At 36.3% G+C, this 11,591-nt stretch overlaps 1 protein-coding gene across 1 annotated transcript in view; it reads right to left on the bottom strand.

Moving 5' to 3' along the window:
• klhl29 (kelch like family member 29) overlaps positions 1–1,482 on the bottom strand; it is a 275,193-nt gene extending 273,711 nt beyond the window's left edge. The window contains exon 1 of the mRNA XM_077219873.1: positions 1,270–1,482. The gene's annotated coding sequence lies outside the window, so the exon portion shown is untranslated. The remainder of the gene's footprint in view (positions 1–1,269) is intronic.
• Between the last annotated feature and the right edge of the window lie 10,109 nt (positions 1,483–11,591).

Raw genomic sequence — 11,591 nt, forward strand, 5'->3', positions numbered from 1 at the left:
TGTGTAATATGTTTACTGAGAGACGGCTGACCTCCGAGATAACACTGAACTCACTTACAAATGCAAAGAGATCAGCTTCTGTATCACTTGCGCATGCAATCGATTTTACTATCTGGAATAGTCCCATATTGCCTGGGAGGGGTAAATTCAGATTTTTTTTTACTTACTGCAACAACAACAAAAAATCATCTGAATATAATGTTTCTGTATGCACAAAAGCCTACGGGTTCAACAAAATCTTCTTACTGGAACAGCCTCCCTTATGATATTGTACCAATCAATAAGGACATGCATAAGGGAAAAACTCAAATCGGTCCACTGGAAAAGATCTACTTTCCTGCAGAGTTTAGTAAGAACTCTTATCCAAGGGTTTGCAACAAACAAACAAAAAAAGGTTCTGTAGGAGGTTCTTGGGCTGATAGGCAAAATATATTTGAGGATTTCAGTCCATATCATATAAAAAAAAATCATTTTAAAAAATATGTTTTGTGTGTGTGTGTGTGTGTGTGTGTGTGTGTGTGTGTGTGTGTGTGTGTGTGTGTGTGTGTGTGTGTGTGTGTGTGTGTGTGTGTGTGTACTGTATAATTTGGTTGCTTAGGTTTACCATTTAGAGAGTGTAAAACCATCATTAAACAAACATAAATATCTACTGTCGAACTACAGTATAGTGAAAAGATAACCCAGGCAAGATCTGGGTTTTTTCTTCAATTAACTACATCAATACTGATTTATCAAAATGCAATAATGCTTGATTAATTAATATATAGGCTACATATACATATTGACAAGCCCTGCAGTAAACAAACACCTGAAGCGGGTGGTCAATGGTTGCGCCAACAAACCTAGTGAGCTGTCCACAATTTACGATTTTAATTTAGATATATTGACAATAAAATGCAGTCTACATGGGTTTGGAGAAGCAACCATGGAGTTTTGGTTCACTTAAAGGTTGCAACTAAACTCTCCAAGGTCTCGGCCAAATAGCAAATCACAAGTATTTGGAGTATCCAGGACATGTTGTCCAAGTGACCCAATCCAGCGGTTGCTATAAATCCCACCAGGAAGTTTTTTCCCACATCCAGTAGAAGAGGATGGCGTACACAAACACCTTCAACAAACGCGTGTGACAATCTGCCACCAGAACACGCACTTGACATACTAGAGCTCCCTGCAATAATAATGTACAGTTGCCATCCACGACATCACCGACATCACCACCACCACCACCATCATCTTCATCATCATCATCATCATCATCTCCAGCCTCACCTCCAGATCGAGTTGCCCAGTGATGCCAGGCGTCCGTCCTTGTTTCTCAGATGGTTTTTCCTCACGCGCTGGCCGTTGATTCATCTCATGGCGCTGTAAAGTGTGTTGTGTTGTCTCGCATCTGTAGCAGGTGTCTTTCTCCCTCTTTGTGCGCTGTACTGAGTTGCTGTCCGCACACAGAGAGAGACGCGAGTGAATGCTGCTCCTGCTCCGGTCTCTCCCAGCTGATACTTTACTCCACACAAGCGCCTCCCACTTCCAGCCCGTCAGCTCTGTGTGCGAGTTTGCGTGAGAACCAGCGGCACCTACTGGCGAAACCTGGAAGTGCAGCAAATTCAAAATCTCAAATTTAAAATCTGACAGAAGGCCTATTACACTTATGTTCATACTTTTGTTAGAAATTTGGTAATACTTTATTTTACAGTGTCCTTGTTACATATGTTTTGTGGGTTTACCATAGTAATAACAGTAAATTATGCATAATTACGTACAACTAAACCTCAACCCTAATCTTTAGTACTATGTGTAACCATGAAAATAAACTGTATACAATATGCAGGTAGAAAAAACCACACAAAATAATTCATATTTAACGTGGGTTTTATGAAATAGACTCGATCAGTAAAAATGTAAACATATAGGCCTACAATATGAAATAAACATATATACAATAAACAAGTTTGAGGACAATAACCATTTGTTTAGTTTTTTAAAAAGAAATTAATACTTTTATTCAGCAATGATGCAATTAATTGATCAAACGTGACATTAAATAAACGTATAATTTATATTTCAAATAAATGCTGTTCTTGAGAACTTTCTATTCATCCAAAAATGCAAAAAAAGTATTAAGCAGCACAACTGTTTTCAACACGGATTATTATCAGAAATGTTTCTTGAGCAGAGAATCAGGATCATGTGACACTGAAGACTGGAGTAATGATGCTGAAAAATCAGCTTTGATCACAGGAATACATTATATTTTAAAATATATTCAAACAGAAACAAGTTATTTTAAATTGCAATAATATTCATAATATTACTGTTTTTAAATGCAGTCTTGGTGAGCAGAATAGACTTACAAAAACATTTTAAAAAATGTAATTTAATAAATGACAAATGTCTAAAACTGCTTCACTCATTCGTTCTAATATTTTAATGTGGTCAAATTCAGTTGTAAACGATGCAACATGTCGACTGTTTACAATAAGAAATGTAAAAGTGACCAAAAAAGACAAAATGTTATATTTTAAGGCACTATTAATGAAGAATAATATATTCCCAATACACTAGAGTGATGTGCAATTAAAGAGAGTGCTCGTCACACATTTGCCAGGTCCAGGCGCTGGCACGGTGTGGCATGGTGATTAATTATTAGATACACACAGCACGTGTTTTAATTCATCTGGCTGTGATAAACATCTTTCCAATGATGCCTTGTATACACTCTATACAAAAAAAACATTGTTGTTTTAACTTAAAAAGGTACGTTACCTGGTTGCCTTAAATTTTTAATTTCAACGAACTCATAATTTTGAGTTAATACAACAAAGGAGATTGGTTTAATAAATAGAAACTCAATATATTGTGTTATGTGAACCAAATTAATTGTCCAAGTTGATTTGACAAAAGATAAAATGTTGTGATAACAAATCATGAAAATATTTTTTACAGTATATGGACAGTAAATTCTGTGATGTGTGGTGGTTGTAGGTTCACCATTCACCATATGCAGGTATATCACCATTCTTGTGCTTTGTAAAGTTAAAAAGGTATCAGCTAAATGAAAATGAGTCTTTTGCACTGTTAATTTCAGTGAGCGTGTTCCTACTGGAAAATGCTTGTTGACATGCATGTAACCATAGCTGGAGGGTATTTTTAAACCCCCTCATTCTCCAGGTTTGTTGACCAAACCCAAGGGTATGAATCCGCACTGATATCTGCTGATTTTTCACTGAAGTGGCAATTGGATCCGACATATATAATACATCACAAACGTTTAAAAATTGAAGGTTCTCTCTCATTAATAATAAATCAATAGTGTGTCAAAGGTCGTGGGTTCTCTGATTCGCTCCCATCATGTATGCACAGGCATTGTCTTAACAGCACGCCTGCAATTTATGGATATGTATGCATGCAGCTCTGTTTGAGCAGGAATAGCTCCGGGGCCACAGCACAACACTGCACTTCGTTGGGATCCACTGGACCCGAACGTGTTTTTCCGACCAACCGCTGCTTGAGTTTGGAGGCCTCAGCATGTAACGCGTCACTGCCGCTGGTCATTCGTGTAGCTTCATTTCCTTGTTTTACATGCATTTAGGACTATGGTCATGTGCTTTTTTTCCGTTCACACCAAGAAAAATAACTATAACAATAACTATATTACCATTCACACCAGCGGATGATACTGTTCTGTTTATATAAGTAGGTGTCATCTGTCACTTTAAATAATCGCGCTCTTAAAGGGGTTGTTCAGGATTTTGGACATCGGACCTCATGGTTGCTGGGTGTTATTTATCAGTGGAGACAGTTTTCAAAAAATTTCATCCAGTCCTTCCAGTTGCATAGTTCGCCGGTGCTAGGCTAGCGAGAGTCAACGGTATCTGCTAGCCTGCCATTAAAAACAGTTTTACCCACTCCACAGTAGGCTACACCAAAAGCAAATAAATTATAACGCCAGACTATCCATGTAAATGTCTGTTGAGAGAATACTGTTAGAAATCAAACTAACCTTTCATCGCATTGCAATAGTTATACTTTGTTCCCTGTATTTATTAGCACAGTCTACAGAAGCGGCGGAGTGATATTAAGTTACCTAGGCAACCGAGAGAGCCGGTCCACATGACAATCACACAAGTGTATTTCCCTGCCGCTGTATTTACAATTTCGAAATGCACACCGAATCACCATGTTGACAATTCCTTCCTTTACAAACGAATGCTTCAATATCGTTGTTCAAGGCTACTACTAGCTAGCTAGACGTCCCGACTGTAGTGCGCTTCTGTTCTGTTTTCTTTTGGGCGCAGTACTACTAACCGGAGCAAAGTAAAATTCCGCCGCTGCTGAGAAACTAGTTCCTGTAAATGTAATGCGATCATTGAGATGCAAGAGTAGTTTGGTTTCTAACATTATTCTACCAACAGACATCGATAGTCTAGCGTTATAATTTATTTGCATTTGGTGTACTGTGGAGTGAGTAAAATTGTTTTTAATGGCAGGCTAGCGGATACCGTTGACCAGCGAACTATACAAGTGGAAGGACTGGATGAAAAATTTTGAAAACTGTCTCCACTGATAAATAAACACCCAGGCTAACTTGGAAATGATGTCCGATGTCCAACACCCCCCCCCCCCACCCCCCCATATCGTTTCTCTCTGTCGTTCTCTTTATTGTTTTGGTGTGAACTCTGCTGTTCTTTTATATTTAGAAGGATTTTTAGAACTTTATCATCATTGTTCACACCAAGAAAGTATAACTATACAACTAGGCCTATAACAATAACTATATCGTTCACACCAGCGAACGATCGTTCTATATATTGCTTGTCTGTCACTTTAAATGCTCGAGCTCGTTACGGTAGGATGGATTATGATTTGTCGTCAATGTTTTTAACATTCATCAGCTGGATAAAATCATTCTGAACGTGATTCCAACCATATCGTTTCTCTTATAGTTGTGGTGTGAACTCTGCTATTCTTTAACATTGAGAACGATTTTTAGAACTATAGCCTATCTTCGTCGTTATCTTTTCGTCGATGGAGTGAACGGGCCTTAATCAACACCTGGCTTTGAGAGAAACACTGGGGGAAAATGGTAGGCTATATATGTTCACAATTAGGCTATGTATTTGTTCAAAAGAGTGCAGTCATATATGAGAAATATCTAAAGCAAAACGTAAAATATAGTGATAATTTGAGATTTACAGTTTTGCCATGATCAACAGTTTTTCCTTGTGACTTTCATTATTATTGATCTTTTAATGTTGTAATTTTCGGTTTTAAACAGTGCAAAATAGGTTTTCAGCATTTATTATTTACTATTGATTATGACCAAAACATATGAATGTTGTATTTTAAGGCACTATTAAAGAAGATGATCTATTCATCTTTTATGATCTAATCAACTCCTGATGCACTGAACCACGTCCCATCTCACATATTTTCTTGCTAAATATTCTATTTCACTCAAAAAACAAGAACTATATCACATTAAAATGGGTTTAAATGCTGTTTCATGTCGACTTTAAAGCAGTTCCTTACAAAGCTTCTCAAATAGATCAAATAGACAGGCCGTTCTTGAATTCAAAAGATTTCCTGGAAATGCTCTATAAGGTTCATTGCTTGCTGCACTGCACATACAATTCAATTTCCATTAGACTCACAGAGAAATAAAGACACGGAGATCCAAATAGCATCTAAATTGCTGACCGCCCCTGTTAGTCCATGTTCCATTATGGCGGCTGGACAGAGCAGTCTGGGTAATTGGTCACCAGAGGAAAAGGCTCACCTGTATGGTGGGATTATCCACCTCTAGTTCACTAACAACTCCATCCATCAGCAAGCGCCTAGTTAATGTACCGACGGGCTCTGACCTTTGACCCCACGCTGCTCAGAGAAGGTATCTGTAAACAGGATCAGATGTTGTGTGGTTGATTCGTCTTAGGAAGAAGGAATAGTTCATTATTTATTGTGCCTCATGTCACTCCATACCCATATGATCGCAAAATAACTGTTTTCAACACTGATAATATAAGAAATGTTTCTTGAGCAGCAAATCGTCGTATTAGAATGATTTCTGAAGGATCATGTGACACTGAAGACTGGAGCAATGATGCTGGAAATTCAGCTTTGATTACATGAATAAATTACATGTTAAAATATATATATTCAAATAGAAAACAGTTCTTTTAAATTGTAATAATATTTCACAATATTAGCCTTCTGGATTAATCTATTTTTTGATTAAAAAAATGCAGCCTTGATGAGTAAAAGACAGTGTGTTATGCTTGAATTAAACACTTTAAGCAACACGCAAGTCTTCCAGAATGACCTCACTTCCTGTTATGACTTGGAAACGTGTGATATTGATCTGAATCATTGCATGAAGAGCTTGTAGTTGTTTGAAAACACTCTGAAAGGAAAGTTTGCAGTGTGCATATTCTTGCAGTACATCAGCATTTTGTCATCGGCTCCTTTTCATGCATGTTGATGTTTCATAATGATCTGCAGTGAAATTTAAACTTGCATCAGAGCACAATTTGTGCCTTTGTATTTTTCTGTATATATTGTATACACTTCAAATGCTATTTTGATTTTTTTTTAAAGAACACAACCGGGAAAATGGTGTAAAGGAAAATCACAATACGCACTCACATCACGTTCAATACGATTGTAAAAACACCCAGTAGAAAAGCACAACGCAAGAGGCTGAACAAGGGCACCCTAATCCTCAATTTGAGATATTCTCGCTTTCAGGAAGAGCACTTCACGCGTAAAGCGACCACCGTGATGATGAAGAGTGGTCCTTACACATTTCTGAAAAACCCTTGTGTGCGGAGACATTAATTGGAGGCTTTAAGAATGGAAAAGACAACCCTTAATCCACTTCAAGCAACCTCCCTCCTGCAGCCCGCATCTAATGTGTGATCAATACGGCAAGTGACTACTGTTAGCTGCAATTAGCACACAATGCTTCCCCTCGCTATTTTCAGCATTTCCCATCCACAGGAAGTGCAAAGAGGCAGGATAATTGTGTATTGACAAAAAAGGGTGCTGAGATGCACACATGCGCATCCAATACTATCATCACTTCAGCTGGGCTGTTTGCTGACCATTAAACCGGCCAGTGTGAAGCCAAAACCACCAGCACTGCTGACAAACAGTTTGATGAAGATGAATGTAGAAGCTCACAGATACCTTTTCTGTTAGTGGTTGGACGAAAAACACATTGCTCAGAGGCTGCTATTCATTTCAGAAGTTTCGCCTAGAAAACAATAATAATAAACAAGACGATATAAAGCAATAAAATAAATGTGCAAAGCAGTTCAGATCATTTGTTCTTGGATGAATTTCATAATAATTTGAGAGATCTCTGAGATTTGATTGCAGAAATTATTTATAGAAAATATAAATATTGATGCCTGCAAGCATGCATATTATTCTCCGAAAATATGTAAATAATATATCTGCCAGATGTTTGCATTTAATGTAATAGCTTTCATTTTATAGTATTGTAACAGTTTATGATGTGCTAATAAAAGAGTATAAAGAAAGGAAATTGCTTTTCTGAGGGAAAACACTTTTAATTGCTTTTCAACAACAAAAATAAGAGATGGATAGTAAAGCATAAAAATAATGATGAAATGATATTAAACGCGTTTCATTTTTATTTCAATTTCAACTGCCCTCTTGGATACAAGTTTTATTTCTGCTTTACGAGACTTCCCATTTTATTATAAATCATGTTTGTACAAAATGAACCCTTACAAACTCATTTCTGAAAGGCTTTCAGAAACTTCTTTTTTGAGTGCTTGCTAAAATCAAGTTATCAGTTTTATTGAAGTAAAAAAAAAAACTGTTGTAGAATCAGACATTACCATGGTAAAAGGGCTTTATGTCTTAAAATACATAAAATAATACAAAATGCACCACTGAACAGCACTTAATTAGTATGTGAGTGCGCCATCTACTGGTCATTGCTCAATAACAGTGAGCCACCGCATGCAAACACAAATATTATATGTGAATATATATATCAGATACCCTAACCATAGTCCCAGTTAATATCATTTTACTTTATAATATTTTTTACTGCACTGTACAGTACTGTAGCGTTTGTAAGTGGGCATGTAGGTATTTCTGCTGTTAAATATATATAAATAAATATATAAATAAAATATATATATATAGTTGTTTTACAAATATGTATTATATATACTATATATTATATATACTATATATAGGCCTACTATATATAGTATATTAACATTTTGCACAGTATTTTAAAAAAAAAATGTATATAGTTCATAAATATTTTTATTTGTAATTAGTTTATATAGCCTATATAGTTTCTTAATATTTTTTATAAATATATATATATTATATATTTTTACATACAATAATTCATAAATATATAAAAAAAACATTAGTATAATATTTATAAAAATATTTACTTTTTTATTTATAAATGAATATTTATAAGCCTATATAAAAGATATGATATTTATATTTATAGGATTTTTTAAATAAATGTATTGCAGCTAAAATAAAGTCCTCTTGTTATGTACAGTGATTTGAATGATTTACATTAAACAGCACATGCACTATCGATCCCCCTCGGATGAAATCGGTGAGATCTGTGTTCTGGATTAACCAGCAAGTCAATAACCGATTGAGTCAGTGAATGATCGATCTGAATCCCTAATGAATTGCATGCAGTGGCTCAGCAGATCATGTGAGGTTATGAGGAGAGTAAACCGGCTCGGAGAGTCAGTGGCCACGACCTCAAGGGAACAACAGTAACAGTCTGTTCGTGGTGTTTAGTTTGGGTTGGGTTAGTACACAAACTGTGCTCCACTGAGATAGGAAATACACAGGCCGGGATTCCCGTATCTCGTGCAATTTACTTCCCTCTGATTGGTCCCTGTGGTACTTCGACTCTCATTCGCTCCCTTTCAGAGGAGGAACTCCTGTTTATTGACATGCGGGATAATGAAAAACCTGTAAGCCAGATGTAAGCTGCAACATACTGGCATATCCACACAAGCTTTGTTTAGGAGGGGAACACACTAAATGAAATGTTAGCTCTGGCCTGCTTCCTAGAGTTGGTTTGAGCAGCTTCTGTCTTGGAATGAGGCAGGAAAAGATAAATAAACACGGAGGAGCTCCAACTGCAGGCAAAATCAACACCATCCCATCGAGCCCCGCTGGGATTCTTCATTCCTCTGATTTCTGCCAATATCATAACGCGCTGAGCTCAAGCATTCGCTTTCTCAGTATATGGCTTTATTCACACATTATCATCTGGGGGTAAAATGCTAATGCGTGTTTTTAGACAGTGTGCTTTAAATCAGAATAGCACAAGTGCACTGGGTAAACGTAGACATTTTTATAAACACATCAATAAAGTCCAGTAAATTAAGTTTTTTAGGGCCTTTACAAACCCCATGTTTTCAATTTTTTCTTGCTGTAGGCTATTAGCAATGGGCATATATATATACAGACACATACATGCATATAAATGTGTGTGTGTTGTGTTTTCATGTTCTTTCCACACATACTGATTTTTATATTGTAGAAACTGTATATTTTATCCTACAGTAACCCTACCCCTAAACTGAAAACTTTCTGCATTTTTACTTTTAAAAAAACATCACTTAGTATGAGTTATAAGCTGTTTTTATATGACAAAATGTACTGGTATTACTATCATTACTCCCATTACACAGGGAATACCAGGTATACACACACACACTATTTGGTTGTTGTTGTTGTTGTTGTTGTTTTGGTCTTTACAAAGTCTGCCTACTGTATTAGCCAACGAGCTAATTTTAATGAAACAAAATATTTGGATATTATTATATATTTTTATTTTAGGTAATTCACTTTATTTTTGTAGGTGTTGTTCTTGATGTTTTTTACATAAAGTAGGCCCATTTATTATTAAATATTTGTATTAAATATTTCTTCATTTTATTTTTAAATGTTTGTTTTTTATCTGAATATCAGCTAATTGGCATGTCCCCGTTCAACAAAAAAAATTAAAAATCCAACAAACTACAAAAAGCCTTTCATTGCCAATGCGTTGAAAATGTTAAAAGAGTTTCCTGAGAAGATGCAGGATTTCCATATACCCTTCACTGTGTGTTCAATCCTGCTGCTGTGACATCTACGCCTTTACAAATAATGACGTGATGTTTCCGATGATCAAACTTAAAGAAGTGACATTTTAGGCCTGAGGTGGAACCATGTGATTTTCTCATTCAGCAGTAACCTTTGCAAATAAAATGAGCCGGAAATATATAGGCACAAATGGCATAATTTCTGTCACAGTCTAATGGCTGTGTCCTGTGCATCCAGATGTCTGCAGTGAGAGATTAACTGGACAGCCTGAATGACAACACACACAAAACAGTATAATACAGACAACACACATTAAAGAAGATTAGTGGAAAGATGGAGCTGTGAGTGAGTTACACAGCTGTGACCGTCAAATGTAGCACTAAACCAATATAAAAACAAAGAAACATCACCTGTGGAGAACATTCATGCTTGTATAATGGTTTTTGGATGGGATGCAAGGGATTAATTTGTAGAAAATATGGCACAATTCTCATTTGTCCACCAGGGGGCGTAAGACGATTCCAGATGATTATCACCCCACTGAAAGCCATTACTTCCACACTATGGTGCAGGGCCAAATTAAAAGCAGCACAATGGGCAGTAACTGTCAACCTAATGGTGTCTTGCACAGTGTGATATTCAATTTTGTCTCAGCAGTGATTAGAGAAGATTATCTCCAGAAATATTATTTATGAACACACTAGGTGTTTTGTATGGATTTGTATGCACAACTGTTGCCTGTTCTTATCAGATGCGAAGGCTAATTAGAATAACTTTATTAAGCTTTATTAAATGGGGTCTGAGTAATGAGCCCCAGGGATATTAAAATATCCTTTGCACCCATCAGAAATTAAATCCTTTTGCTGTAACGTTGCTTTAATGCATGTTGCAACTAATCCTTCAACTTACAATAAACTTTAATGTGTTTGCTTCTGAATGGACAGTCTCTTTGCCACATTATATATATATATATATATATATATATATATATATACAAAGAAACAATAGAGTCCTATAAATGTGTGGATTTTTGAACGTTACACATTGCAAAATCGAAAGGTGCTTCTATAGGCATTTTAAGGCACTTTAGCTGCAAGATCAAGCTTGCAAAATATTCAGGTGGATAAAATGCATGTGCATATTCAGAAGCTCCATGCATTAGTGCATTAGTATTGTGGCATATGCACATCTGGCACAACAAATGCACTTATCCATTTTTATCACAGCATGGCTACTGCCTACGTTCAAAAACAGCCTTTTCTGGAAGTGTGAAGGTGTGTTTGTACAAGAACACATTTGCATATTTAGAGAGGTTGAGGTTGTGAAATATCAACAGCTTTAGATATTGCACATTGGCTCTTAAAGGGTATATTTTAATCGGAAATGTCTCTCTTCTTATTTAGCAAACCCTCTGCATTATTCGACAGGCAGTGTTTTAGTTGGTTCAGCCATCATCGTCCGGTCCACAAGCGTTAAATGCA

The sequence above is a fragment of the Siphateles boraxobius genome, unplaced genomic scaffold, assembly GCF_051911475.1.
Source record: "Siphateles boraxobius isolate OS27281-9 unplaced genomic scaffold, OSU_SipBor_1 8, whole genome shotgun sequence".
NCBI classification, from domain to species: Eukaryota; Metazoa; Chordata; class Actinopteri; order Cypriniformes; family Leuciscidae; genus Siphateles; species Siphateles boraxobius.